Genomic DNA, 7413 nt, shown 5'->3' with positions numbered 1-7413 from the left:
CCTCCATTATTTTCCCAGGGATTGAGGTAAGGCTGACGGGTCTATAGTTCTCTGGATCTCTCGAGGCATCTAGACAGACTTATGGGCAGTGCTGGGGAGGAGCCGGTCGTCGTGGTACATGTTGGTACCAATGACATAGGGAAGGGTAGAAGAGATGTTCTGGAGGCCAAATTTAGGTTACTAGGAAAGAGACTGAAATCCAGAACATCTTTGGTGGCATTCTCTGAAATGCTTCCAGTTCCACGCGCAGGGCCAGATAGACAGGCAGAACTTCAGAGTCTCAATGCGTGGATGAGACGATGGTGTAGGGAGGAGGGGTTTAGATTTATTAGGAACTGGGGACACTTTTGGGGTAGGGGGAGCCTATACAGGAAGGATGGGCTCCACCTAAATCAAGGTGGATCCAGACTGCTGGCATTAAACATTAAAAAGGACATAGAGCAGTTTTTAAACTAAGAGGTGGGGGAAAGCCGATTGGTGCGGGGGAGCACCTGGATCGGACGGAGACTTCTCTTACACGAGGCTCCATAGACAGGGATTCCCTAGAAGTTAGTCAGATAGGGAACGTGGGAAATAATATATGGGCAAGATCAGATGTAAAACAATCATGCATAAAAAAATCCACCGTGTCTGTGAAAGGCGGACATATAAATAGTGGTAGTTTTCTAACATGCTTTTACACTAATGCTAGGAGTCTGTCTAATAAGATGGGTGAACTGGAGTACCTCATATCAAAGGAGGAAGTTGACATAATAGGCATCTCAGAAACATGGTGGAATGAGGACAATCAGTGGGACACTATCATACCGGGATATAAATTATATCGGAAAGACAGAACAGGTCGTGCGGGTGGCGGAGTGGTACTATATGTGAAGGATAATATAGAATCAAATGAAGTAAAAATCCTAAAGGAATCAAAATGTTCCATAGAATCATTATGGATAACAATTCATTTCTCTAATATGAATATGGCATTAGGAATATATTACCGACCACCTAACCAGGACAGTGATAGTGATGCTGAAATGTTAAGGGAGATTAGAGAGGCTATCAAAATAAAAAACACAGTAATAATAGGAGATTTCAATTATCCCCATATTGATTGGGTGCATGTCACCTCAGGACGGGATTCAGAGATTAAATTTCTTGATGCCTTAAATGACTGCTTCTTGGAGCAGCTAGTACAGGAACCCACAAGGGGAGAGTCGGTTCTCGATCTAGTCTTGACTGGAACGCAGGATCTGGTCCAAGAGGTAACTGTTACTGGACCGCTTGGAAATAGTGACCACAATATAATAACTTTTAATATTCCTGTGTTGGGAAGAACACCGCAGCGGTCAAACACTCTGGCATTTAATTTCAAAAAGGGGAATTACACTAAAATGAGGAAGCTAGTTAAACAGAAACTAAAAGGTAGAGTAATTAAACTAAAATCCCTGGAAGCTGCATGGAAACTGTTTAAAGACACCATACTAGAGGCCCAACTTAAATGTATACCCCAAATAAAAAAACACAGTAAGAGACCTAACAAAGAACCACCATGGCTAAACAGCCATGTTAAAAAGGCAGTGAGAGAGAAAAGGGCAGCTTTTAAAAAGTGGAAGTCAAATCCTAGTGAGGAAAATAGAAAGGAACATAAACACTCCCAAATTAACTGTCATAATGTAGTAAGAAAAGCCAAAAAAGAGTTTGAGGAACAGCTAGCCAAAAATTCAAAAAACAATAGTAAAATGTTTTTTAAATACATTAGAAGCAGGAAGCCTGCTAAAAAAGCAGTGGGGCCCTTGGATGATAAAGATATAAAAGGAGCGATCAAGGAAGACAGTGCCATTGCGGAGCGATTAAATGATTTCTTTGCTTCAGTCTTCACGGCTGAAGATGTTACAGAGGTTCCTAAATCTGAGCCAGCCTTTTTAGGCGACAAATCTGAGGAACTCACTCAGATTGAAGTGACATTAGAGGAGGTTTTGGAATTAATTGATAAGCTGAATAGTAACAAGTCTCCAGGACCAGATGGCATTCACCCAAGGGTTCTGAAAGAACTCAAATGTGAAATTGCGGAGTTATTAACAGTGGTTTGTAACCTATCCTTTAAATCCACTTTGGTACCAAATGACTGGAAGACGGCCAATATAACACCAATATTTAAAAAAGGCTCTAGAGGAGATCCTGGCAATTATAGACCGATAAGTTTAACATCAGTACCAGGTAAATTAGTAGAAACACTAGTAAAGAGTAAAATTGCAAGGCACATAGAAGAGCACGAATTGTTGGGCAAAAGTCAGCATGGTTTCTGCAGAGGGAAGTCGTGTCTGTCTAATCTATTAGAATTCTTTGAAGGGGTTAATAAACATGCGGACAAGGGGCACCCAGTGGACATAATATACCTAGATTTCCAGAAAGCCTTTGACACGGTCCCACACCAAAGGCTTTTATGTAAATTAGGTGGTCATGGGATAGGAGGAAAGGTCCTTTCATGGATCGGAAATTGGTTAAAAGACAGAAAACAAAGGGTTGGAATAAATGGTAAATTTTCACAATGGAGGGGGGTAACTAGTGGTGTTCCCCAGGGCTCAGTCCTGGGACCGATCCTGTTCAACTTGTTCATCAATGATCTAGAAAATGAGGTAAGCAGTGAGGTGGCAAAGTTTGCAGATGACACCAAGTTGTTCAGGACAGTCAAAAGCAAAAGGGATTGTGAAGAACTACAAGGAGATCTCAGCAAACTGAGTGATTGGGCAGCAAAATGGCAAATGAAATTTAATGTGGGTAAGTGTAAGGTAATGCATGTTGGAAAAAATAACCCAAATTACACGTACTACATGATGGGGTCAAATTTAGCTACGACAGATCAGGAAAGGGATCTTGGAGTTATAGTGGATAGTTCTCTGAAGACATCCACGCAGTGTGCAGCGGCAGTTAGTAAGGCAAATAGGATGTTAGGAATTATTAAAAAAGGGATCGATAATAAGACAAAAGATATCATACTTCCCCTATATAAAACTATGGTACGCCCACATCTCGAGTACTGCGTGCAGATGTGGTCTCCTCACCTCAAAAAAGATATATTGGCATTAGAAAAGGTTCAGAAAAGGGCGACTAAGATGATTAGGGGCTTGGAAAGGGTCCCATATGGGGAGAGGCTAGAGAGACTGGGACTTTTCAGTTTGGAAAAAAGGCGATTGAGGGGCGATATGATAGAGGTATATAAAATCATGAATGGTGTGGAGAAAGTGAATATAGAAAAATTATTTACCTTTTCCCATAATACAAGAACTAGGGGACACCAAATGAAATTGATGGGTAGTAGGTTCAAAACTAATAAAAGGAAATTTTTCTTCACACAGCGCACAGTCAACCTGTGGAACTCCTTGCCCGAGGAGGCTGTGAAGGCCAGGACTCTATTAGGGTTTAAAAAAGAGCTTGATAAATTTTTGCAGGTCAGGTCCATAAATGGCTATTAGCCAAGGATAAAGTATGGTGCCCTAGCCTTCATAACAAGGGCAGGAGATGGATGGCAGGAGATAAATCACTTGTCTTCTGTTCTCCTTCTCTGGGGCGCCTGGCATTGGCCACCGTCGGCAGATGGGATGCTGGGCTTGATGGACCTTTGGTCTGACCCAGTATGGCCATTCTTATGTTCTTATGTTCTTATGTCCTTCTTTCCTTTTTTAGAGATGGGCACTACATTTGCCTTCTTCCAGTCATCCGGGATCTCCCCCGATTTCCAAGAGTCTTCAAGTATAATGGCCAAAGGTTCAGCAATGACCTCTGCCAATTCCCTCAGTACCCTGGGGTGCATTAAATCCAGACCCATGGACTTGTGCACATCTAGTTTTTCTAGCTAGCTCAGAACTTGTTCCTTCCCCACAGATGGCTGCCCTCCACCTTCCCATACTGCATCATCTAGGGCCGTCGTTGGGAAGTTGACTTTGTCTGTGAAGACTGAGGCAAAAAAAGCATTGAGTACTTCAGCTTTCCTTGCATCATCTGTCACTAGGTTACCTCCCTCATCCAGTAATGGCCCCACACCTTCTCTGATAACCCGTTTATTGTTCACATGCCTGTAGAAACCCTTCTTGTTACTCTTCGCATCCTTTGCCAGCTGCAGTTCCAATTGTGCTTTCGCTTTCCTGATTACTGCCCAGCATTCTCCAGCCGTATGTTTATACTCCTCCTTAGTCAACTGTCCTCGTTTCCATTTCTTGTGTGCATCCTTTTTGAATTTAAGCTGACTAAGGATTTCCCTGTTAAGCCAACCTGGTTGCCGACCATGTTTGCATTTCTTACTACGCAGTGGGATTGTTTGTTCCTGTGCCTTCAGTAAGACTTCTTCAAAATACTTCCAGGTCTCTTCAGATGCATGAGATGAAGCGGGTCTTTACTCACGAAAGCTTATGCTCCAAAATATCTGTTAGTCTATTAGGTGCCACAAGACTTCCTGTTGTTCTCGAAGCTACAGACTAACACGGCAACCGCTCTGATACTTCGAAACAGGCACTCTTCCTCGTAGAATGAGGTTTACCGATTTCAAAATAAGCCAACCGCTATATTTTGAAATTATTTCAACATACCAGTTGGGTTGTGTAGATGCTAGGATAGTTATTTCAAAATAACTTTGCTGTGTAGAACTACCATAAATAAATAACGAACTATAGAGGTGACCCAATTGGAGACCAGGACACAAATCCAGCTGTTGGAACAGGCGTGGACTCAATGGGTTTGGGATCTGGGTTTGAACCCCATCCCTTGATTTAACAAACATATTTTTTCTTTTGATCTCTCTAATTTTTCTGGGGCAAACATGCTACAACCTTAGTGAGGCAAAATGTCCCCGAGGCCTGCAAAATAGGAGGGGAACTGGGGACCTCTAGTTTTGCTTTATGGTGCTCCGCCTTCTTGTTCCCAGCAGATGGTGGTGTTGACTGCCTGTCGGAAAGCAAACATTGCATGCTCTGTTATGCTTCTGTTGCCGTTGCTCCATACAGGATGTGAATTTCTGTGCACCTGAATGTTCACTGCAGGGGATACACAGGTGCAGAATCATGTGATCAGAACACTTTCAGAGGTGCATCTGAAATCAGGACCCAGGTGTGAAATCTGCAGCTGTCTCTGTTAGAGAGAGAGGAGGTGGGTGGTTTTGTTGACTTGGAAATATTGGTGAGGAATTGGAATGAAATGTGCCGGGCTTTGTTAGCAAACCTGAAACCTGGACATTTTTTCTGTTTTCAGCAAACAAAAAATGAAAATGCCCCTGAAATAAATTATTTGAAAAACACAAATGTTTCAATTTTTGGCACATGAAATCTGAAATATTCTGAGAAAAATTGGAGAAGAACTAAATGGTCTTGGCTGCCAAAAACAGTGTTCCCTGTAAGCTGAGTGATTGGGGGCTGATCAGGAGAGATTCAGGTGTTGCCTAGCTGATTAGGAGAGCGCCCACATCCAGCAGCGCGTGTTTCTCCCCGTGGTGCACATCCCCATATGCCTTGGCGCATGTAACAAAATTTATTCTGCAGGCAGATGAAAAAATTAGAGGGAACCATGCCCAAAACCCAAAATTTCTTCCAGGTTTTCAATGGAAACCCAAACAGATTATAGATTAACTTAACTTCCTGATAGTGCTGCTCTCTATCATGGTGCTACAAGAATTGGATCAGTAGGAAGGAGAGGAGTTAGCAGCTGGATGTGGCTGAGGTACACAGTATGAGGGGGGCAGGTTTTTTTACTAGCGATGGATGCAACCTCTCTCTCACTCTTGCTGCCTAGACACCAAAAGTTTGCAACCAAGGGCCAGGCTGGCCACTGGCTGGGAGGTCTCAAGCCATGCCTGGTTTGCATGAGACTGTGTGGACCAAGATTGCTTCATCTTTGCTGTGAACAGATGTCCTGGACAAACTACACAAGTCAGTGATTACAGGTCCCAAGACCATTTTGATCCACCTGTAACCTGCAGTTTTCCCAGTGGCTGCTGCCTCTCTTCCCTATCCCATGGGCAAGCTGGCCTGCCCTGCCCATGGCGCTGCCATGCAGTGTTCCCTCTAATTTTTCCATCTGTGTGGAATAAATTTTATTATGCGTTCTGACACATGCGCAACTGGTGTGCACCACCAGTAGAAAACACATGCTGGCATCTGTGCGTGCTCTGAGAATCAGCCAGGCAATGTTTGACTCTCTCCTGGGCAGCTGCCAAGCTCTCATCTTACAGGGAATACTGCAGTGCCAATGCTGGGAGCTCCCAGCAACAGGCTACCAGAATTTGTGCCACGTCTGTTTCCACTGGACACCATGGCAGAGGAGAAAGGGCTTGAAGCAGCAGGCGGCGGCAGGGAGGGAGAGCACGACATGGCATGAAGGTACTGGAAATCCAACGTGTCGGCTGGAGAGGCTCCGTCTTTCTTTCTCCTCACCTCTCCCAACTGCTGCTTCCAAACAGCCACCTTAGTGCCCAGAGACAGGTAACCCATCAAGGAACCCGCCTTGCTCAGGAGTCTGCCCCCACTTCCTTGTTGTAAGTACCCTCTGTCGCCTCTTGAGGCAGGGACAGAAGGGGAGGGGGTCTCCACTCCAGAGGCCCCAGACAATGCAGGCAAGGCCTGAATTTCACAGGCTCAGAGATGCTGTGCTTCTCTAGGGTGGCTGTAAGTCAGGGGCGGGAAACCTTTTTTGGGTGGGGAGCCACTGATCCACAGAAAAATTAGTCGGGGGTCACACTGTCCCCTTAAATATGTTGATTAAAGCCAAATTAACAAGCATGGTCCAGTGCTTGGCTCAATAACCTGGGTCTTGGCAGGTCTGTGAGAGCCTGGGCAAGTCACTTAGTTGTTCTCTGCCTCAGTTTTCAATCCATGCAATGGGGCTTACAACAATGCCCCGCCTCAGGCTACAAAGACCTTACTCGTTGGGGCAACAAGGGCCCAAGAAGAAGCAGAAATAGGAAGATGAAGGGTTAATGTTGGGCTGGTTAAAATATGAGACTGACATTTGAAAAAAAAATTGGGAAAATCATTGATGAAATCTTTAATGTTTTCCTGGGCAATTTTCTTTTTTTAATTTCAGAAACAATTCAAAATTTGGGAATTAATTGAAATGTTCATTTCTTTTTTTCAATAAAAGGAACAACTTGGAAATTGTCTCCAAAGTTCTTCCTACTTTGATTCTCCCTGCTCTGTTTAATGGATACTCCCCCCACCCCATATGCAGCATAATTCTTTCATCTCCACATTCAGTGTTCAGTGTGAAATGAGTTTGCTACGTTCTCAGCCTGGTTTCCAGAGTTAAGGATTCTGTGCGGAAGATACTGCCTGAATGCTAACACTTCTGCAGAGAACTTCTACTGGGACATTTTCCCTTTAATTTCACTCTAACATCCCAGAGATTTAATCCACGTGCCAAGGCCCCCGGTACAGCCTG

Source organism: Carettochelys insculpta, chromosome 30 (genome assembly GCF_033958435.1).
Source record: "Carettochelys insculpta isolate YL-2023 chromosome 30, ASM3395843v1, whole genome shotgun sequence".
NCBI lineage: Eukaryota > Metazoa > Chordata > Testudines > Carettochelyidae > Carettochelys > Carettochelys insculpta.
Note: the sequence above shows the minus strand (reverse complement) of the source record.